The 24,043-nt window shown below is 43.3% G+C and overlaps 1 protein-coding gene across 1 annotated transcript in view; it reads right to left on the bottom strand.

The window, feature by feature from the left end:
* Positions 1–24,043, bottom strand: part of LOC138569160 (serine/threonine-protein kinase SBK1-like) — an 849,071-nt gene that overhangs the window by 449,641 nt on the left and 375,387 nt on the right. The window lies entirely within an intron of this gene.

Consider the following 24,043-nt stretch of genomic DNA (forward strand, 5'->3'; position numbering starts at 1 on the left):
GTTAAAGCCCCTTAAAAAAAAGAAAAGGAGTGACACAAGTCTAACACTTTCAGCACTGACCCTAAATAAGAAAGATTAGGAATACCAAATAATGCATCTTTCTGGAATTCTATACAATAATTGCTAGACTCACTTTATTTCAGGCACACTTCAAGGGCGAGTCACTGATTTAGTCTGTTCTTAAACGCCTCAACTCAGCCTTTAATCCTTCTGAGGTTGATAAATGGGTACCAACACAGGTTGGGTGATATTGGGTGTATATTTTTGCTATATAAAGCGCTTAAGCGTAAGTGCTATATAATAACACGTTATCATTTGGTCGTGGACGTCTGCTTGCATTCACAGTAATTTGGTAATATGGGCCTATATACACTGATCTTAACGATACATATGGTGTACATCACATTATAGCGATATCGTAACCTTATTTTTTGTAGTGTACAATGCTATGTGATAGCAGTTCCTGTTTTGTCAACGGGTGAAAGGTTGCGTTCCATCGCATCCCACGATATCACTTTGGGGTGGGGTCAAATGACATCACTTCCGGTGATGTCACCAGGGGTCAAGGGTCGTGTGATGTCACTTCCGCTACCCCTGGCATTTTGGTGAAATGACGTCCCTGCTTCTACTAATGATAGCAAGGAAAGGTGAGAAAAGGATTTGCCTAGGAGCACATGGTTTGATGAACTGAAAAAGCCAGATTTGAGAGCAGTCTTGAACTCTGGACCCGACGCACATATTCCCTAACTGTAGTTGGTAGAAATATTGTTTTCCACAGGACCTTTTGCAACTTGAGTTTGAAAACTCCGTCTGACTTTGCAATGCGGTGCAAATAAATTGAGATTATGTTCTGCTAACTGAGGTAAACTGTTGTCTTTATAGCAGTTTCTCGATTGCATCTCGATTGCATTTATTTTTGTCCTGTAAGTGTTTGGCCATACTGTCCAAAGTAGAAATATGCCTTTCATTCAGAACAACAGATGAGGATTATTCTGAATGAATCTCCAAGCAATGTTTTTCTTGTTTTACGATACCAGAATGTCTCCTGCTGTGACCTAAGTTTTAAAGGATGGCATGACAGGGAATGGGCCTGGGGGCGAACAGGGCAAAGTATAGTGTGATCGAAGCAGGCCCTAATTACTGGAACGGCTGTGAGGTAGTGTGAGTAAGTTTCAGATGTCTTCACATGTTAACAAAATGCTCAAGACCTACAAATCCTGGAGGGACGCATTGATACACATACAGGAAGTGAACACATCTTAAAGTGAAATCTAATCTGCAAATGTCATTAATTTGGCCCTTCATAATAGAAGAAAGTGCACGGGACAAATGAGCATTAGCTTTTCCAAAAATGTATCTTCACCATCGGAAAAATAAACCAAGAGAGAAAATGTTCCTTTAATGTTACCAGAAAAGTAGAAAAGGTGTGCACCTTTTAAACCCAACAATCTATTTTGAAATATTCTGTGCAAAGCAAAATCCCCAGTACAAGACATGCTTTGATGACAATCTCATATGTTCTAGTAAATGTTTGCTCTGGGACTGTGACGACCTGGGCTCAAACGCTAGTGGCGGAACACACAGGCAAACACATCTGTTGTATAATGCCGACCTCAAAATAACCCAACAGGGATAGAATCCGCCATTTGGAAAAAGTGGGCGGGCGCTGTACGCCCACGTATACCCTCGACTTGCGCCTTGAAAATCAGCAGAGTACCAGGACCGGGGAAAACAACCTCTCCAGTCTCCAGGACTGCAATCTCTCTGCCCCCCATCTCTAGCTAATGATCATGACTGACATGCCCTCTCCTCCTTTTCCCTTCTCATCCGCATGTTTGGCTTTCAACAATACTCTATTTTACAAAGGTGACTTGAAAATTACAAACATTATAATAAAAAACGCAGACAAAATATGTAAATATTTTAAGAAATATGTTAAGCCAAAAAAGAGTATGATTGCGGAGATAGCTTCACCCATCTTGAACGGAAGAATACTAATACCAGAATGCAATTCAGCAGAAGTCTAAAAAATTGCTGTTGGGTTTTCTAAATGTACTCTGAAAACTTAAAATCGGAACAAAAATGTGTGAAAAGGTATTCTGGTTGTTTCTGATTGCTTGACAAAGGCCTGCTTCATAAAGGGTGGGAGTACAATGTGACTTTGAACAAAAATAATATACTTTTTTGGTGTGACAAATAAGAACACATGAAAATAGAGACATATTTTTAAAAAAACTGTGTGGCATACTTTGTCATGGACGAAGGCCTTCATTTAGGTGGTTAACTGGGGCTTTGTGTTTTCAGATTAATTATTCATCTTTTTCAGTTCTTTCAACCAAAACCTTGAAGAATATTTTGTCCAGAACAATGGCTGCTGAAATGAACCATCACATGTGAATAGCTTCTACTTTAAATGCTCTGCAAAGCAACAATAGTAAAAGGTTGTCTTTGCGAGGCTCCAGATGTGCAGCATGGTATGTTTCTTTAGATAGTCAACAGGTTTGAGGCGACAACTCCATCGAGCTAAGGACAAACCGTAAAATTGCACTGTTCTTATTGTACTATTATTATTAGCGCAATGGGTGTCAAGCCTGCAGTGGTCCCAACGAGTGACACGAGCCCAAGGTCACTTCAAAAACCAAACCCTCTAAGATGTCTGAGCAAAGCGCTACTCCCCTACTAAGCATATCTACAGTCAAAATCAATACTCACATGTCAAACACATACACAATATAATATTTGATACATTACCAAATATGAGTGTGATCATATTTCACATTGATTGTTGTATCATTGTGTAGATTCATTATTAGGCACATCACAGAACCAATGCGGGTTAAAGAGGTTAAAGGAGAAACAACTTATACATACAAAGCTACCATTAGTTTATTCAATCGCAATACATAATTGTACTAGCAGACAGCACCACCAAAACCAGAGCTCATCCATGTGTCTTCAAATTCACACATCTTCCACCACCCAAGACACAATCTATTGAAGACACAATCTATTGCTCACACTAATATTTGGTAATCTATCAAATATTATATTTTGTATGTGTTTAACTTGTGAGTATTGATTTTGACTGTAGATATACTTAGTAAGGGAGTAGCGCTTTGTTCACACATCTTAGAGAGTATGTTTCTTTAGAGAGTCACACGCGGTTGTAAATTGACTGAAGCCCGGCCATGCTGGGACACACAACAAAGCACTGTGCCTGGATATAGCTCAGCCCTGTTGAAAACAAAGAATATTACCGCGGGGTCCTGGGCGACAGCACAGTAGGCCCGTGCCTAGTTCCGGCCCTGGCTGTGTGTATCTCATTCATATGTTAATTTATAGGCGCACATATATCCAGTAGGGGATTTCTTGGCACTAAGGAAACTCAAGCAACTGTAACTGAGCTGTGACTTACTTAAGAGTAGAAAAGGGCCATGTTCATAACTGTCATCAAAAAGGTACAAAGTCAGAATTAATACAAAGGGACAGAGAAAGAGAATTTCGTAGATTAGAAGCCAAAAGCAGAAAGGATCTACCTCCAGTACGTGCCCGGAGAAATGAGGAACAGTTAAAAGAATTGCAGCAGAGGAGCAAAGAGTCAGAGTAGGCACTTACAGAATCAAGAACAAAGCAAAAAGAGAGGGTGTCTTGGCTGCACAGACGACGATGGACCAAACATAGAACCATAACAAAATATGCGTTATTTGATCGGCAGCCAATGGAGCTGGCACAAAAGATGAGACACTGGCACATTGAGAAAATGAAAAAATGAGTTGTGTAGCCACATTTTATATGACCTGCAGCTGTGAGATAAAGGGGCTGATTCATGGAATTTGTGCGCAGAAAAATAGGGATTTGTGCGCCATTCTGTCCGCAAATCCCTATTTGTTAAACAGGGATTTGGGGGCAGAATGGCGCACAGAATACATAGAAAGACCCTATTTCAGTAATCGAGAGTTATCAGAGTGAGCCGGCTGGAATGAATAAGATTGGGAAAAATTGGCTTGGGTAAGCAAAGCAGGATGAGGTAATGCTTTTGATTTGTTTTCCAAATGACAGAGTTTGATTCTTTTGAATTCTTATCAGTTTACTACCGTAGAGAGAGCAATCCGATAGTGTTGGGTCACATTTGCAAACCCCAACATTAAGGCTCTCTACCAACTGAGAGAAAGTCAGGTTTTGTCATCATTCTATGTTTGTCTATTAGAAGGCATCAAATGGGCAATAGCATGCATGCAGTGTTTACATCCATGTGCAATATTAGAAGGGTAGTCATGCAGCCTTAGTAATAGCAGTGTGTCATGTACATGGTTATAAAAAGTCATCGCAAACGAGTGAATCAGTTCAACTACAGGATAAAGATAAAGCTTAAACAATAAAGGGGATAGAGAAGAACCCTGCAGATAACCACAAAGAAGATTTAGAAGAAAGGTAGCCATGGCAACAGCCTGTGTCCTCTCAGACAGAAACAAACCCAACCACCTCAGTGCGGTGCCTGCGATTCTTCAGAGAGAAAGACTGGTAATGAGGATGCAGTGATCAACGTGTCAAATGCAGCTGTGAGGTCTTACGTAACCAGTACACCTACACCAGACAAATCCGCCATCAAACGAAGCTCATCGTTTGCTGCCTATAGTAACGATTCAGTGCTATGTTTCAGATAAAAACCGGCCTACAAAGAATAGAGAAGAGAGTTATACTCCATAAACTGTCAAATATGAGCTAATTACCTGCGATTGTAATATCTTTGCAGGTGCTGGTAGCAGTAGAATTGGTCTATAGTCAGAGGGAATAGATCAATCCAAAAAGAGTTTCTTCAGAATAGGGAAGATAATAGCAGATTTAAAAGCCACAGGAACAACACCTCAAATTAAAGAACTATTGAAGAGCTGGTACAATAGGGTCAGAAAAAGATTGAAGATTTTTTAAAGGACAAATATCTAAAGGAGAGCCTGATCTGGCTGAAGCAAAAGGTCTGGTCATTTCGTCAAAAGTAAGCAATAGAAGATGCTCCAAAGTGGGCTCTTGAGTTTGGAAAGCACCATAGTAGAAGGAACATCAAGTGAAGTAGAAATTGGGTACAAAACCCTCAGATCTTTTAAAAAATATATTCTTTTATAATTATTCACCTAATAGGATGATGCTGGCCACAATGAGACTTGCTGAGAGTTATGTTATCATAACAAACAGCTGTTTTTGTTTATCAGAAGCATTATCAATACGATTAGAAAATACACATCTTTTAGTTTGGCAGATAGCATTTTTATAACGCTTCCCTTGAGTACTATGAAGAGCATTGACACCCAACGAATAAGAAAAGAAATGTCCGCTCCAAAGATATTTTTCTGATCCTAGAACAGAAGTAAACCATTTGGCAAAGTGATGTACTTTACAATAGGTGATCTGTTTGGGAGGCGCTCTGACATCAAGACCAGCGTTGATCCAATTACTACAATAATTAGACGTAGCGTAATTATCCATGGAAGAAAAGTCAATGACGGAGGCCTGAAGAATGACAGCTAGGTCAAATGGGTCAAGATCCTTAAAGAATGAGCTGTAGAAGGAAAAAAAGATTAGAGACAGCCGATGTTCTATTGAAAGAGATTATAAAAGTTGATTAGTTAAACTAGATACGTTGATGATCCGTCCACAGAAGATAATGATTCAGTAAGTCTAATACCAATAGCAGTTAAGAGTAAATATGATCCAGAGCATGATTGGTGGCATGTGGCGGGCCAACAATTAATTCATGAAGGTTAAAAAGTACATATTATCTCTCCGTATGTGACAAGATATGGTATTGCATGCCCTGGGTGCCCAGTGGGGAAATGCTTGCTTTTGGGTGCATGTGAGTTTGCAGTGTGGAATGTATAGAAGGTGTTTGCTGGCGTGTCTGGTATGTGTGTGGGTGATGGGTTTGAGTTTGTCATGAAGGTAAGATAGAGCTTTGAGGTAGATGGCTGCAGTGGAGTAATTTTGCTGAAAATGTTGAAGGGGGGCATGGCATCTAAAGGAGAGGGACCCCAGCCAAATAGTGGGGATAAATGGTGTGCCACGAAAGTTTGGGGGACAAACACCCTTGTACCCCGCTAAACATACACCCATGGATGGCTGTCAATACAATGCAGAGTCCTTTGAAGGCGATTCTCAGTGCATAGGAAGCCAGTGCAACAGAGAAAGAGAAGGGGTGATGTGTGAATGTTTAGGTAGGTGGAGGATGGGTCTAGCTGCTGTGTTTTGTATGGCTTCCAGGGGGAAAGTGTGCTGTTCGGGAGTGCAGTGAGGAGAGCATTTCCATAGTCCAGCTTAGAGAGAACCAGTGCTTGGACTGTGGTGTGGAAGTCATCAGGAGGGAGGATATGTCTGATTTTGCGTAGGAGGTCTAGTTGTAGATTGAATGTTTTTGTTGCCACAGCTATGTAGTTTGTGAATAAAAGGTGAGGGTCGATGGTGAAGCCAAGGGATTTGACAGTTGTGGAGAGGGAACCATGTTGTTGTGCGTGACGAGTTCTTGGATACAAGGGGTGAGGTCGGGTTTGTGCCTTGGGGGCAGATGAGAAGGTATCTGGTTTTTGAAGGGTTGAGTTTGAGGAAGTGAGTGGCTATCAAGTTGGTGATGGTGGAGAGACCGGTTTAGAAGGTGTCAAGGTGTGAAGGGGATGACATTTGGAGGTATATTTGTGTGTCGTCTGCATATTGGTTGAATAGTAGTGGAGAAAGGGAGGAGCCTTTGGTTCCCCTACTTGTCAGGGGTTGGGTCTGATCGATAAGGGGGCTTGAAGACAAAGTGTGCTCAGTCAGTGAAAAAGGATGTGAACCAGTCGAGTACGGTGCCAGAGAGATTCATCCTGTGGGCTAGGATGTCTAGTTAAATGGTGTGGTCGATGGTATCGCAGGCTGCATAGTTTTCAAGGAGTATGAGTAGAGCTAAGCGTCCTTTGTCTGTGATACTGTGGAGGTCAGTGGGGATCTGAAGAGTAGTGCTCTGAGTGCTCTCTCCAGGTCGAAGGCCAGATTGGAAGGGGTTGGATAGGTTGTTTGTGGTGATATGATGTTGCAGTTGGGTAGTGACAAAGTGTTCCATGATTCTGGCTATGTAGTAAACAGTCTGCATGAAGAATGCTGTATCACGCATGAGTGTGCTGACCAGGGCCTGAAAAATCGCCAAGCCAAACCTCAGTAAGTAACACCAAATCAGTTTAGGACTCACAAATGAGGTCAAAGAGAACACGCAATGAGGGAAAAGCTGAGAGAAACCATCCATGCTAAAAGGGAGGATTGTGTTCAACAACAGGTCTACCTAAATGTGAATATATAGAGCAAAAGGTGTTCATAGGCGGATAAGGAGAACGCTTCAGTATATTTAGTAAACATAGATGATGTAGACTTTTTTTTACGGATTTCCTTGCAATGGGGAACGAGCATGTGCACATCTATTATATCCTGAGACCCAGCTTTCCCTCCTCTTTTAAAATTCTTCAAGAGGAGAGGAAACATTGTTCTTGGAAAAGTCAGATCTGGACTGGCCATAACAATCCAATGGAGAGAGAGAGATATCCATAAACACATTTAGTATTTTGTATTTGTTTGTATTTTATTAAGCACCTTAAACCAAATTCCTATACATAGGATACAGAGCAGTACAATATAAATGTATAAACAATAAAATCCAGAAAAGAATCACTCAAGAATGTTGAAGTAGGTAAGATTTCAGGGAACCACAAACAGATAATAGAAACAAATAGAGCAAAGAGAAAGTGGAAGAGCGTTCCAGCGAAGAGGAGCAAGGAGTTCAAAGGAACGAAAATGAGACTGTGCACAGGGGGGACGAGTAGCAAAAGGTAGGAATTGAGAAGAAGAGCGAAGCAAACGTGATGGGATACAGAAAGATATTAAAGCAATAAGAAGCTAGGAGCAAGACCATGCAGAGATTTAAAAACAAGGCAGAGAACATAAAATTTAATTTGAGAATGAAAGGGTAGCAAACCAAGTGTTACAAGAGAAGAGGTAATATGAGTCTCATGATGAGAGTAGGCACAAAAGACAAATAGAAGAATTGAACACTGATTTAAGAGGTGCAAGACGAGAGTTTGGGAGCCCAAGCAGGACAGATGAACAGTAGAACAGTCAAGAGAAAGTTAAAGAAGAAATTAGAAGTTTAGATGCTTAAAAGGTAAAATATTATAGAGTTGAAAATGACAGGAACGGGAAGTTAATGAGATGTGATAGGAAAAAGAAAAATTTGTGTCAAAGTAAAGACCAAGATTAGGAGCGCTGGGTGAGATAGAGGGCTTAGATGAAGGAAAGGATATAAAAGAGGGTTAAAGATGAGGAGAAGGATTGTTAGCGGGAAAGAAAAATACCTCAGTCTTTCCGGCATTGAGGGTGAGATAATGGGAGGACATCCAAGATGTAATTGCAATCAAGCAAGCAGAAAGATTGTGATGAATTTCAGGAGAGAAAGAGAAGAAGGAAAGAAATAATTGGGTGTCATCCGCATAGCAATGGTGAGATGGCCCAAAGGAAGAAATAAATGCCTCAAGTTAGGATGTATAGAGCGAAAATAAAAAAGGTCCCAAAACCGACCCTCGAGGCACTCCATGGGCAAGCGAGAATGACTCAGAGGAATTGCCCGCCCAAGTGACCAAAAATGTTCTATTAGAGAGATAAGAGTGAAACCAAGACAGGACCGAACCTGAAAGACCAAAAGATGAAAGTGAAGGTAAAAGTAAGGAGTGATCAACAGTGTCGAAAGCAGATGAGAGATCAAGAAGAATAAGAAAGGATGAGTGCTTAGAGTATCGTGTAGAAAGAAGAGCGTTCAGCACCAAGAGAAGAGCCGTTTCTGTAAAGTGAAAAGGGCAGAAACCAGATTGAAATTGGGGAAGGATAGAAGAATTTGAAACAAACGTGGAAATCTGAGAATAAACAAGCCGTACCAGAGGTTTAGAAAGATAAGGTAGTAGGGAAATAGGACGAAAGTTAGAGGCAAGCAAATGATCAGCAGTGGGTTTCTTCAAAATAGGAATAACAGATGCGTGCTTCAATTATATACGTGCTCCTAAAGGTGGAAAGACAGATATTGAAAAAAGAGACAAGATAGGGTACAAGAAAAGGATACACCTTAGGAATTAATGCAGAGGGAATAGGGTCACTAGGGGAAGGAGTAGGCTGAGCATTAGCTAGGAAAAGGAAAACATCAGAGTTAGAAACGGGAGCAAAGTGAGTAATAGAGGCAGAAGGGGAGGGAACTGGAGAGGGAAAGGACCCTTGGGGTGACTTAGATGCTTCAATGTCCTGAAGAAGAGACAGAACTTTTGAGGAAAAGAAGTGAGCAAAATCGGAGGCAGAAAGAGTAGAATGAGCAGAATGATTAAAAGTAGGAGGAGAGAGAAGACATGCAAGAGTTTGAAAAGGTTGCCTAGGGTGAGTAGACTGAGTTTGTAAAAGATCTGAAAAATAAAGACGCTTAGCAGAAAGTAAACAGTCATCATAAAGAGCATGATAAGAGAAATAAGAGGAGCGATCTGGCGTGGATTTGGTCTTGAGCCAATACTTTTTGAAGCGACGACGAAGAGGGTGCATGGAACGCAGGTGGGGTAGAGCCATGGTTGAGAAAGTTTACGAGTGGGACAGAAAGGTAATAGAGGATAGAGTTGATCAAGAGAAGTCGTAAGAGATGAGGAAATAGAGGAAGCTGCATCATCAGCATTAAGAGCTGAGAAAGAGAAAGGAGAGGAACGAGCAGAGGTACAAACATTATTAAAGAGTGAAGAATTGAAATCACGTAGATCAAGTCGAGAAAAAGATGAGCCAAGAGAGAGCCAGGAAGAACAAGCAAAGGCTAGTGGGAATAATTAAGTAGAAAGTAGATAATGATCAGAAAGATAAACAAGAAGTGATGACACAGGAGAGGCAGTAAAGGTCGAGATAAAGATCAAATTTAGAGAGGAGCCAGAGGTATGTGATGGGGGGTAGAGTGAGGCAGAAGAAAATAAGAATCAAGAACAGAGATAAAAGGAGTAGTAGAGTGTGTGTATGACAGATGGAGATTAAAGTCCCCTAAGAGTATCACAGGGGTAGGAGTAGGTAGAACATGAGACAGGAGATGGTCAATGTCTTCACACAAGGTACCAATGGGACCGGGAGGACAATAGACAACAATGAAACAAATAGATAAGGGTTTTGAAAGAATTCTGTGGATAAATTCAAATGAAGAATACGTCAGAAGAACAAGGGGAGAACAGATAGTAGAAAAGGACGAGCAATAGAGTATGCCAGTACCCCCTCCATCGGTAGTGGTTGGGAGAACATGGTAGAAGGAAGTCAAAGTTGTGGGCAATGAGGCAGCAACTACAGCATCATAAGGCAGTCTCCATGTTTCTGGAATGCACAGAAAGTATAGAAATAAGTCCTCCACTACAGAAGATGTATTACACACGGACCCGACATTACAAAGACCTCAATCGATGGCTGAAGAGTTTACAGAGTTCAGAGGGGAAATGAGAGTGCTGAGAGTATGTGTGCAGGTAGAATTTGCAGCAACATGATTGTATTCGGAGGCATAATGTTAATAACCGCAACACTCATGTATAATGTAGCCAGCACCTTGATGAAAACAAGCTGAAAGCCAGGAAATGATTTACCTGGGCGTGCTGGAGGGAATAAGCCGGAACGAGGTAGCATCCTCCATTAAACCACACACACCACACTTGCCAGGGCCCTTTGATTGATGTGAGTGGTCTTAACTCCTGTCTTTTGCACACATGTTCACTACGTAGTGCCCATGTCACCTCTTGCCCAAAGAGTCCATTTCTTAAGTCTGCTGTGGTTCTTTCCTATTTTTGCCTCCTCATGGCCCTCCCACATGGAGGGTTTCCAGGGGGGATTTTGGGGGATTTGTTCTCCCAGCCATAGGGTCCCCCTATTCACTTGTCCATCTCAGCTCTTTCAGCTTGTCCATACATAACCCTTTCAAAGCAAATACACTTTCTGCAGTTTCCTCAAAGGTGCTGCTTTGGCTGCGACTGGCTGCCTCTGACACACCCCACGTGCCTCACACATGTTTGCCCTAGGGTAGCATGAGTCACACTGTTCTTGTACAGGTCAGGTCTCAGTCAATTCCAGCTGGTACTAAGTGCTCTGGTTTGACACTTATCTGCTCTTTGGAATGTTGACAGGTAGTGGGTACCTAGCTGTACTGCACTCTGATACCACCCTGTCCAGCATGCCCCACTTGGTACTAAGTGCTTTCTGGACATATTTCAGATCAAAACCTGCTGCTGCCATTTCCCGCACAAAGGAACATTCTGAGCATATCCTGGCCTTCACATACCTCTCAGTACTAGGTGTTCCTTGCATGGTGGGCCCTTAGGGATGGTATCCATGTAGACATACTCTGTGGACTTCTGTCACAACGTACCCTTCCAGAAATGAGTAGACCAGCTGGGAACCAAGAAGGTAAGAGACTGACTTTAGGGCCCTTTAGGAATGTGCATTTGTAATGGATGGGATGATACAGATTAAAGGGATGGTATAGTAAAAATGTTTATTTAGAAAATAGATAGGCCACATAAAAAAATAAATACTAGCATCCTCCGTTTTAAAACTTCCTATGTAAAATTTTGAGCTATTCAAGCTCAAAATTCGAAAAAGCAAGCACAGGGGCGCAGCCATTTTGTGAAATGGAGGCCCTCCTGTGCTGGCTTTTGCTTTTGCGGCACTAATGAAGGAAAAGCCAGCCAGCTGTAGTAAACAAAGTCTACCGCTGGGTGGCTTTCCCTTCATTAGTGCCGGGACTCGGAGGACGCGGACCGGAGACCAGAGCAGGAAAGCTGCAGCTGAATCTCGGTAAGTGCTATTTATTTGTAAGGAGCCCGGAAAACTTAGAAATAAAACCGCAGCTTTAAAAACGTTGTATTTATGTTTGCGGTCGCTTTTGAAGCGACCGCAAACATAAATACAACGTTATTGTGTTGGAAAATGCTGCGGTTTTTCTTTCCAGGTTTCTCAGGCTCCTCCGGCTCGGAGGAGCCTGAGAAACTCGGAAAGAAAAACTGCAGCGTTTTCCAACACAACCGCGTTGTGTCTGCCTGAATCTGCTTTACCATTTGGGGCTCTCGGGCTCCCGGGGAGCCCGAGAGCCCCAAATGGTAAAGCAGATTCAGGCAGACACAATGCGGCATTGCGGAAAACAACCGCGTTGTGTCTGTCTGAATCTGCTTTTCCATTTGGGGCTCTCGGGCTCCCCATAGGGAGCCCGAGATCCCCAAATGGAAAAGCAGATTCAGGCAGACACAACGCGGCATTGCGGAAAACAACCGCGTTGTGTCTGCCTGAATCTGCTTTTCCATTTGGGGCTCTCGGGCTCCCCACGGGGAGCCCGAGAGCCCCAAATGGAAAAGCAGATTCAGGCAGACACAATGCGGCATTGCGGAAAACCGGGCTCCCCACGGGGAGCCCGAGAGCCCCAAATGGGAAATCAGCTGCAGGTAGAAACACTACGCGGCATGTAAACATAACCGCGTGTGTTTCTGCCTGGTGTGGTTTTCACTTTGGGTCTCCGGTGCTCCCCTGGGAGCACCGGAGACCCAAAGTGATAGCCACAGCAGGCAGAAACACACGCGGATGTGTTGGAAAACGCTGCGGTTTTTCTTTCCAAGTTTCTCAGGCTCCGAGGAGCCTGAGAAACTTGGAAAGAAAAACCGCAGCGTTTTCCAACACAATAACGTTGTATTTATGTTTGCGGTCGCTTCAAAAGCGACCGCAAACATAAATACAACGTTTTTAAAGCTGCGGTTTTATTTCTAAGTTTTCCGGGCTCCTCCAGCCCGGAAAACCTAGAAAAAAAACCGCAGCTAGTGCTTATTTTTTGTAAAAAAAATAAATAGCACTTACCGAGATTCAGCTGCAGCTTTCCTGCTCTGGTCTCCGGTCCGCGTCCTCCGAGTCCCGGCACTAATGAAGGGAAAGCCACCCAGGGGTAGACTTTGTTTACTACAGCTGGCTGGCTTTTCCTTCATTAGTGCCGCAAAAGCAAAAGCCAGCACAGGAGGGCCTCCATTTCACAAAATGGCTGCGCCCCTGTGCTTGCTTTTTCGAATTTTGAGCTTGAATAGCTCAGAATTTTACATAGGAAGTTTTAAAACGGAGGATGCTAGTATTTTTTTTTTTATGTGGCCTATCTATTTTTTAAATAAACATTTTCACTAGACCATCCCTTTAATTCCTAGTCTAACTAACCAAATCAACTCAGGAAGATGGCAAAGTACTGTTTTATTAATAATTATCTGAAACAGGGAGTTTACAACGAACATCAATGGACGTACACTCAGTCTCTCAGTGATCTTTACACAAAACATGTTTTTTATATCAAAAATACGTCAGAAGTGGCATCATACTACGTGGCAATAATGAAAAACCTATAAAGGGTCAGGATTGGCTAAGGGGAACATCTAAGTATACTTAGTAACTAGGATTCTGATTGGCTGCCCACTATCAGGTGGACAACATATGCCTACCTATAAAACATGTATCAACACATAGGCCCAGACCCAGGTCCAAAGAGATGGGGCAATACACGACCTGGCCACCCAATTAGCCCAGCATCTCTCTTCGCCCATGCCTTCTGTAAATGAAGATTGTCTTTGAACTTGGCCTTGCAAAGTACCCTTGTCTTTGAGCGTGCACTTACTATTGTGTCTAGGACTCCAAGTTCAAACTCTATTTTCATCCTTGGCTCACGTGACAGTAGACCACGATTTGGTCCATTTTGCAGGTTTTAAATGCTCTAAATGAATTCCACTTGGATCTCTTGGTGTTCTTTCTTTGCACCTTAACAAGGGATGATTCATCCTCTGCACATTCGGTCATTTCCAGAATAGATAGCTGACATGGCTGCTTCAGTCTTGACTCCAGGCCAGACAACCTCGCCTTGTAGCTCCACAATTCTACATATTCTTGCTATGACACAGTTTTCCTTTCCCGCTTCATGGGTCCTGGCTTACTAAATACATGATGCTGATGTCCAGCTTCTATATAATGGCGGCCTCGCCTGAGTTCTATTCACTACTTCTAGCCAGCTTCTATGATGACTTAATCTACCTTGCGTTTCAGTGTCTGTTCATTTTGATTTTCTGCCGCACTTTGTGTACAAGTAATCTTCTTATTTGTGTTTAAAAGCTCACTTGATTCTTTACTTTGTCATTAGTTACTTTAGTATCTATACATTCTCTTCAGTCAGTATCTCGGGACATCGTACATACTTTTATGACATCATTAGCTTCTTTTCTCCGCTCTTTCTCATATTCTTTCAGGGAGTTCCTCCCTTAGGTTGTCATCAATTTGAGGATACATTTGGTAAAGTTGTCTCAACAGGTATCTTCTTTTGAATACACGCTGTGGTATTGACGCAACAGCTGGTGTCGAACACGGAACAGTCTCATGTCTCCAACATATGGGAGGAAGGGGGCAGGGTCTCTTGTAGAGGTATACGGCTGCTCATCTACAAGACCTTCTCCATTACTCTTCCACTGAGAGAGATAGTATACACCTCCTAGAGGGTAACGAGCGTGGAAAGTCAGAAAGCCAGCAGACATTCTGTTAGGCTGAAAGGAAATAAACAGGTATGAATACAGGATATAACTGACACACACTAAATACCCCAGTCCACACTATGACGTAGCCTACCGGACAATGGGAACATATAGGAGCCAAGGAACTTCCCAATTAATCAGCTAAGGGGAGCAAAAGCCGATAGATAAGATTATAGTTCCTAATACTTTGTGGAGATCCAACAACAATCCAAGAAATAAAAGGAAACAAAAACACAATGTCCAGAATCCATGCGGTCCAAAAATAGAACAAAAAAACAATAAAGATCCATCTCTAGGAGAAAAAAACAGTCAAAAATAGAAGAGCTTAGAGCAAAGTGTCACGTAACAAATCAAGATCCAGTAGGCCAAAACAGGACAGCAAGTGCAGGAGGTCAAAAATCATGCAGAACAGAGAACACAGAACACGTAGAAAAGCAGGGTGCAGGGAACAAATGATTAAAGAATCAGAGGTTTTAGAAGCAGGAAAACAGGAAACACACAGTCACTTACCAAGGACGCAAGGTATCGTACCAAGGAAGGAAGGTAACGGCCACTTACGGTAAGGAATAGAGTTACAAAGCACAGAGCTGACCATCCGGGCCGCTTATAAGCCGTTCAATGCATCCAATGGATTGCACGTTGGCAAGGATGTGACGTGAGTCTACGTGTCTGCATACAGGGATCTGTACACAAAGCCATGTTGCATGGGAGCCTGGGAAATGTAATCCTGTGTGTCTCCGAGATGCCTGGGACATCACCATAAGCCGCAAGCATTCCTGACAACTTCACAAGCACTCATGAGTGCTGTTCATAACATATTCTCCACACACGTTCATCCAAAACTGCACCTTGCATTGTGGCTCTGGCCCACTCCTCAAAACAGAATCTCCTCACATGTCACACAACACAAATGAGAGTATAGCCTAAAACTAGGGTCTTAAAAAGTCAGGTGTGAAGGTCTTGGCATAGCAACTGATGAAAAGCGGATGTAGCAAACTCTTAAAAGAACAGAAACTACACTTGATCTTAGGGAAAGGTTGTCTCACATCTAAATCCTAAGGATGTTCGAATCAGTATGTATGAGTCATGCTTACAAACTTTAATATTAGTCTGAGGAATGTGAAGAATGTAAAGAGCACCAAGCTTGGTGTGCATGATGTACTTAGTGATTCAAGCATAGTCCCCAATGGGTGACACCTGAGAGAAGGAGCAAAGAATCCTTGAGGAAAGCAAGTGCAAGACTCAAGAGAGCATGATCTTTGAGGGAGGAAGCAGCACAGATTCAGAAAGGCGGGGTTTACACTGGTGTCTGTCTCTTGTAGTGAGTCAATGAGACATGTGCCGTTGCTTAACACCTGGGCGGAGGAAATCTATGAGGGCAGCTAGTGTGAGACTAATTTGTGATTTTTGAGGATGGAAGTAGCATAGATTTAGGGGGGGAGGGGTGCGATAATAGCCAAGTCGTTGTACATCTTATTCAGTGAGTGGACAAAACATGTGCCCTCAGGTGATACCTGGGAGGAGAAGAGAATACCAAAAGACAGCTACTGAAGTACTTATTCTTGCATGATTTTTGATGGAGGAAGCAGCAAAAATTCAGGGCGCTCGTGATACATCAATCAGTGTCAAACTCCTGGAGTGAGCGCATGACACACGTGCTAGTGGGTGACACCTAGCAAGATGAACAGGGAATGCCAGAGGGCAGTAAGTGCAAGACTGATGTATGTGTTTTTTATTTTTAACTCTTTTTATTCACTTTTTTTATTTTGTTCACCTTACATCAAACATTACAATCCAAAAACTGCAACAACACCCCCCACCCCCAACCACCCAAAACCACAACCAGTGCACAGCCTAAGGATGTTCGTCCCAGAGTACAGTCATCAAAAAAAGATGCTTGTTTCCTTGTACCATTTAGGACCATATAATAGTTCATATAACTACCCCCCCCCCACATATTTGCATCGTGGGCTATATCATTATAACAACATAGTATCAATACACACATCTGCTGAGTATTCAACTTGAGGGAGAGGAGAAGGAGAAGATGATCCCCAGAACGGCATGGGTTCGTGCCTTAGGGAGTTCAGTAATCCAAGGGGTATGTGTGCGTTTTAAAGGAGACAGCGGCAGAGATTCAGGGATACTGTTAAAACACTAATCAGCATCCATCTCGTGCAGTGAGCGGATGAGACACGTTCCATCGGACGACACCTGAGAGATGGAGCAGAGAATCACTAGTGGGAGCCTGATGCTCATGTCGTTTTTGAGAGCATAATCAGCAGAGATTCAGGGGGGGCGGGGTAATGCACAAGTCAGTGTGTGTCTTTTGCAGTGCGTGGATGAGACATGTGCCATCAGGAGACACCTAGGAGGAATAGCAGCAGAGATTTAGGAATGCAGGTATTAAACAAGCAAGTGATTGTCTCCTGCAGTGAGAGATTGAGACATGTGCCATCAGATGACACCTCGAGGAGGAACAGAGAATCCCTAAGGAGAACTTTTGTGAGAATCAGTCACATGATTTTTGTGGGAGGAAGCAGCAGAGATCCAAGGAGGTGGGTGACAAACCAATCAGAGTCCATATTCTGCAGTGAGTGGATGAGACACATGCCATTGGCTGACACCTGAGGGAAGGAGCAGAGAAGCACGGAGGGCAGCGGGTGCGAGACTTATTGTCACCTGGTTTTTTAGGGTAAAATCAGCAGAAATTCAAAGATTCAAGTCAGTGTCTGTCTCTTGCAGTGAATGGATAAGACATGTGCCATCAGATGACATCTGGGAGGAGGAGCAGAGAGTACCTAGGGGCAGCTTCTGCGAGACTCATGGTCACATGATTTTTGGGGGAAGCAGCAGCAGTGAGCAAAGTATCCATGAGTACAGCTAGTGCAAGACTAATGCTTGTTTCATTTTTGAAGGAGGAAGCAGCAGAGATTTATGGAGAAGGGTAACGCACAAGTCTGTGATCCTCTCTTACAGTGAGTGAATGAGTCATGTGCCATATGGTGACATCTGAGAGAAGAAGCATACAATCCCTACTAGCAGCTAGTAAGTTAGCCATACTCTTGTGATTGGTGAGGGATGAAGTATCAATGATTCAGGGAGGTGTGTGATAACACCAGTCAATGTCTGATTCTTGCAGTAAGCGAACTGACACCATGGAGGAGAAACAGAGAATATTGAGGCCAGCTAGTGGGAGACTCACGTTTGCATGATTTCTGAAAGGGGAAGCAACAGAGATTTAGGGCAGTGTGTGATACACTGGTCAATATATGTCTCTTGCAGTAATTGGATGAGGCACATGCCATCGGCTGACAGCTAAGAGGAGGAGGAGAGAAACCCTTAGGGCAGTGTGATGATTCACAGGATCTCGTCACTTCTCCCCACAGAGGAGCCTTTCCATATGAGGCTAGGGAGGTGAGACTGCTACCCAAAAGTCACCCTAGGGGTGTTAACATGCGGGAGAACCTCATGGGGAGAGACTCCCCTCATGGGGTTAAGTACTCCCCATACCATGAATAACCTCCCTAAACCCTTTCCTTTACAACCCACGACCCTGGTAAATCCTTGGAAATTACTCCTGAAAGTACTACTGTATGCTGTTGTGAAGTTTCTTCTGTATCATCTGTAAGATCCAACATAACTGTAACAAAGAAGATGCAGGGAAACATGAAGAATTACCCTAGGAGAAATGATCAATGGACTGTGAAGAGGTGGCTTCAAGGAAGCATGAAGACGACCTTAAAACAATTGGAAAGTGACTTTGACGTTACGCAGGGGAGGACCCCGCTCTATAAAGTAGAAATTGAAGAAGAACTCAGAGACTCAGGAAACAGGAAGCTGGTCTGCAGCTGCAGCGAGTGAAGCTGGCATCCTGAGATACCGGCCTGGGAGATTTGAATTCCAAGACGAGGATTTACAGAAAGGCAGTCAGCCGTCGAGCGGGAGAACCTGAAACAGTAGATGGAGAGGCCCTCTGAGAGTCGAGACGGACCTGACTCCAACATACACGGAAAGGAAGTCAGTGGTTGCACAACCTCCAGGATGTGGTCCGAGTGGTCCAGGAATTGCTCCTGGACTGCCGCAAGCAGAATGGCGGAGCAGAGTCACATAGAGACGGGAACCAAGGAAGAAAACCACACAGAAGACATGTGTGAGCGCGAAGCTGACCCGAGACCCAGGAAGAACCAGAGACACACTACGATCACAGGCAAGGTAAAAGGAGTTTCGGGAGACCTGTGTAAGGTCTGGGGGAATATTCAACTCAGATAAAGAGTCAAGTGTAGCTCAGTAGTGATCTGCCTCGTCAAAGTGATACCAAGAGAACCAAGAATTGAGTGTTGTTTGGGAGTGATCTCCCTCATCACAGTGCTACCCAGAAACACAAGAGTCAAGTATTACTCTGGAGTAATCTTTCTCATCACAGTGATACCCATAGAACCAAGAGTCGAGTGTTAGTTAGGAGTGATCTCCCTCTTCACAGTGCTACCCAGAAACCCAAGAGTCAAGTATTACTTTGGAGTAATCTTCCTCTTCACAGTGATACCCATAGAACCAAGAGTCAAGTGTTACTCACAAGTGATCTTCCTTGTCACAGTGATAGACAAAAGACCAAGTGTTCAGTATTCCTTGAAAATAGACTCTGGCATGTTGACGCTGAAAGACAAGGAGAGAACAGACAAGGGACTCACATGGACAGTCTCCCTAAACATCAAGCCTACTTTCAAAGTAAAGAGGACATCAAGAGTGAATTTCCTTGTCACAGTGGTGATGACAAGAGTCCTAAATATCAAGAGTGCCCCAGGAGTGAACTGCCTCGTCAAAGTAAGAAACCCAACTTGCATGAAAGAGATCAAAAGGACCAAGAGCCATCCGGGAGCAATCTCCTCTGCAGTCAGGATGCAAGTATCCCTAAGAGTGCATCAGCAGTAAGAAGAAGAATTGAGAAAATATTAACTCAGTTGTTTGATTAACTCAGTTGTTTATTATTCCTTGGGAGAAAGTGAAATTACTTCTAAAACGTGTTTTAGTAGAAAATCAAGGATCAGTCTTAAAAACTTCTCTAAATAGACCAAGGGAAAGGAGTCATTCTCCTGGTCCAAGGGCTTTTGATAAAACAGACCATTTCACCTTTCACAAGAGACTGCTATTAAGTCAGCCCAGACTGTATGGTTTCACCATTAGAAGGGCATCATTCTCCTGGTGCCTTTTTAAAGAACTAAACCACAGTCAGTGGTTTAGTTGTTAGAGGTGGGGATAGAGAAGTTGGCTTGGACAGAGGATGGTACTTTTTGGTTGTGACTGACATTCTGACGAGCACCCAAGTATTATCTTTTGAGGCAGGGATTACTCCTCCAGAGATAGGGAAAGACGGGTTTGCTTTTTAAAAAAATTATTTATAAAAATCTATAGCCAAAATGAGACCACCGTGTCAGCCTCCTTCTTCCATCAGGCCACAGCAGCTATTGTGAGTCTCCGGCTCCTGTGATTTTTGAGGGCGGAAGTAGCAGAGATTTAGGAAGGTGGTTAATACAAAAATGGATGTCTGTCATTTGCAGTGAGTGGACAGGACAGATGCCATTAGATGACACATGGAAAGAGGGGCAGAGAATCTCTAAGTAAAGCTAGTGTGAGGCTCACACTCATGTGATTTGTGAGGGAGGAGGTAGTAGAGATTGGTAGAGGTGTGTAATACACAAGTCAGTGTCCGTCTCTTGCCATGAGTGGGTGAGACATGTACCATCCGGTGATACTAGAGAGGAGTAGCAGAAACTTCCTTGATCCAGCTAATGTGAGACTCACACTCACATAATCTTTGCGTGAGGATGCAGCAGTGATTAAGTGCGGTGTGTGATACACTAGTTAGCGTTTGTCTCTTAGAGTAAGTGGCTGAGCCACATACTATCGGGTGTCACCTTCAGGGAGGAGCAGAGAATCCCTGAGGGCAGCTAGTGCAAGAATCAAGCTTGCATGATTTGTGAGGGAGGTAGAAGCAGAGATTTAGGGATGTGGGTAATACACCAGTCAGTGTATGTCTCTTGCAGTGAGTAGACAATAAGTGTCATCAGGTAACACCTGAGAGGAGTTCTAGAGAATCCCTGGGCACTGATAGTGCGAGACTGGCGTTGTCATGATTCTTGATGGAAAATACTGCACAGATTTAGAGAGTCAGGTGATGTCATGAACTGCCTGCCGCTCCTGGTCCTTGTGGTTGGCATGGCGATGCATCCCTCATTTCGCAGGTGCCATTTGTTCTTCCAAGATGGCGCCCACAGCCTTATGTGGAAGCCCTTGCTGTGGTCTAACATTCGGGCCACTTTCTGCAGCTGGGCCAGTTCTTCCAGTTGTCTCGCATAACATCAGCTGCAGTTTACAGGTCGGCACGTCTCAACGCATGTAATTTCTTTGCCCTGCTAAGCGCTCCTGGAATTCTATAGGTTCCTATTCCTTTTCGTTCCTGGAACATTCTCCTGTTTATTCCTCCTCCTTCCTCCTAGTTCCATGCTCCTTTGGCTCCTGTGTTGCTCTTGAGTCTCTGTCTTCCTTCTCTTCCATCAACTACGGACCTCGCTTTGCCCTTGGATCTGATTTCTGGCAATACTTCTTTTGGACTCACTTTGTGAAATGTCGCCTCTACTCTGCAACAGCATTGACAGTCTGAGTTTCGGCACAAGTTTTCTCCTTACCCTTCGGGGGACAGGTTTTTTCTCCTGGGCTGACCCATTGGCTTGATCCTCTGGGGGTCACCCTGCCTGGGTTTACGCAATTCAGGCAGTGTGGCATCAGGAGAGTCTCGCCCATATCTTCATGACACACAGTCAGCAAAGAAGAAAGACAAGAAATCCATTGACAGCAGGACTTTCAAAGTGAAGGCACAGGTGAGTGCCAGTCTGGTTTCTGACTGTGAATGAGACACATGCCTCCTGTGAGGGGAGCAGAGAATCCCTCAGAGCAGCCAGTAAGAGACTCACACATGTATAATTTTTGCAAGGGGAACCAGCAGAGATTCAGAAAAATCTGTGATACACTCATCAGTGCCCGACTCTAGCAGCAAGTGGATGAGACGTGCCATCAGGTGACAGCAGGGAGGATGATTCAGAGAATCTCTAAGAGCAATTAGTGCGAGACTCACCCTCATGTTATTTTAGAGGTAGAAAGTGTCAGAGACTCAGGGCTGCGGGTAACGTGCAAATCAATGTATGCCTTTTGCAGTGAGTGGAAGAGACATGCCATTAGGTGATACCTGGGAGGAGGAGCAGAGAAAACCTCAAGGGTAGCTAGTGTGAGACTCATGTTCATGTGATGTTGGGGGGAAGAAGCAGTAGAGATCCGGGGAGGAGGGAGGATAATACACCATCGTCCATCTCCTGCAGTGAACAGATGAGACCTGGAAGGAGAAGCAGAGAATCTCCGGGGGGAGCTAGTGAAAAACTCATGCTTGTATTATTCTTGAGGAAGGAAGCAGCAGTGAATGAGGTTGGTACACCAGTCAGTGTACACCTCTTGCAGTGAGTGGACAAGACAGGTGACATCAGGTAACACCTGGGGGGAGGAGCAAAGAATCAATGAAAACAGCTAATTTGAGACTCACACATGATTTCTGAGGGAGTTAGCTGCAGAGATTCAGGTAGGTGGGCAGAACAAAAGTCACCTTCCGCCTCTTGCAGTAAATGGAAGATAATTGTGCCATCCGGTGATACCTGGGAGGAGAAGAGGAAAATCCCTAAGGGCTGCTAGTGCAAGACTCATGCTTTCATGATTTTTGAGGGAGGTAGCAGCAGAGATTCGGGAAGGCGGGTAAGACACAGGTCAGGTCCTTCTTTTGCAGTGAGTGTAAGAGACATGCACCATCAGCTCTAAGCTGGGAGGAGGAGCAGAGAAACACGGTTTATGGCCATTGCATCGAAAAAGATGCATCGAAATGACAATGCATCGAAAAAGATGCATCAAAAATAAAAGCATCAAAATTCTATGTTTTACATCAAAAGTACATATCCATCGAAGCTTTTCCATCGAATGGATATTTACTTTTAAATATAAAAGATAGCATTTTGATGCATTTATTTTCTACATTAAAATGTTACATGGAGCTGTCCAGTGCTGAAATTTCAGCAATGACCAGCTCCTTTTAACGTTTTTATTTATTTATTTATTTATGTATTTATTGTGTTCCACAGTACAAATGTACTTTTAACACATTACATAGAAAATGTACATGAACCAACAAATACATAGTCAAATCATACAATGCAGTAGCAAATCCCCATTTCATCAATCAAATAGATATAAAAAGATATTATCCCGAGAGGCTAAGACTTAAGTATTGCAGCGTTCTTTAAAAATTCTAAAACATGAATACACAAACTCAATTCATTACAGTTTATAATTCTCCTCCACAAATCTTCTTCAGATGCAAACCTTCTCCCAGAGAAAGCTTGAATCCTAAAATTTGTTAAATTAGGGCACTCAACACATAAGTGCTTCAAGTCTCAATTTCAATCTTCCAGTGGTGGCATAATCTTTGATCTCGCTGAATTGTAAGGCACCTACCCAATGTTTCATTGGTTAGTGCCAAGTTCAACCTGATTCTTAGTAATTGAGACCTGAAGCTCCTCGACTGATGTTTTTTTCAGGTAGGGGGCAAGCACATTGAAATTCTTACAAGTCCACACAAAATGATCCCCAAAACATTTAGCGTCCATAATCGTGGATCTCAAGCTTGACCAGATATGCCTGCACCATGTTAACTTGGCCACTTTTGGTGTAAGGCCCAGTTGTTCAAGAGAGATTCCTGCGAATAAGAGCATAGATTTGCAGCCTAGAACCCAATCGTTAAGGACTCTGCAGCCACCCTGTAACCTTACCAGGTTAAGTTCCTCGAGAACCGAAGTTGTCGCAGAGTTCATCATATTTGTACAAAGCTGGAGCTTAGCCCAATCCACCAAAGTGTGCATAGGGAGCTGTCCCAGCTCAAACAAAATCCCTGCGAGAGGGACAGACTGTGGCAATTGCAAGACACCTCTCCAAAGGACACCCTCCAATTTTGACCAGTCTACAAACGGACTCCTGGTTTGGGCGCCATAAATTAGTTTTGGAACCAATTGCTGCTTATATACTTTCAAAGAAGGTAAGAGGGAATATCTACCAAACTTGCCATCAAACACTCATAGCTTCACCAATGCCCCAAGAAAGCTAGCCTTCATGTCTTCTTGCGGTTCTGGTCCTGTAACTTTATCGACTGTGAGGCCTAAATAAACAAATTTGTCCACTACCTCCAGCTTTCCATTTTCCAGAGACCAGGGTAGAGTTTTACAGTTTTTTTCCCCCCTTTTAGAAAAAGTACCTTTGATTTAGTTGAATTTAGTGATAGGTCCAAACTCCCCAGAAATCCCTCTACTGCTGTTAAAGCTCTCTGCAAGCCAATAGCTGTCAAATCACAAAGAACGATG

Source organism: Ambystoma mexicanum, chromosome 2q (assembly GCF_040938575.1).
Source record: "Ambystoma mexicanum isolate Mex_15411 chromosome 2q, UKY_AmexF1_1, whole genome shotgun sequence".
NCBI lineage: Eukaryota > Metazoa > Chordata > Amphibia > Caudata > Ambystomatidae > Ambystoma > Ambystoma mexicanum.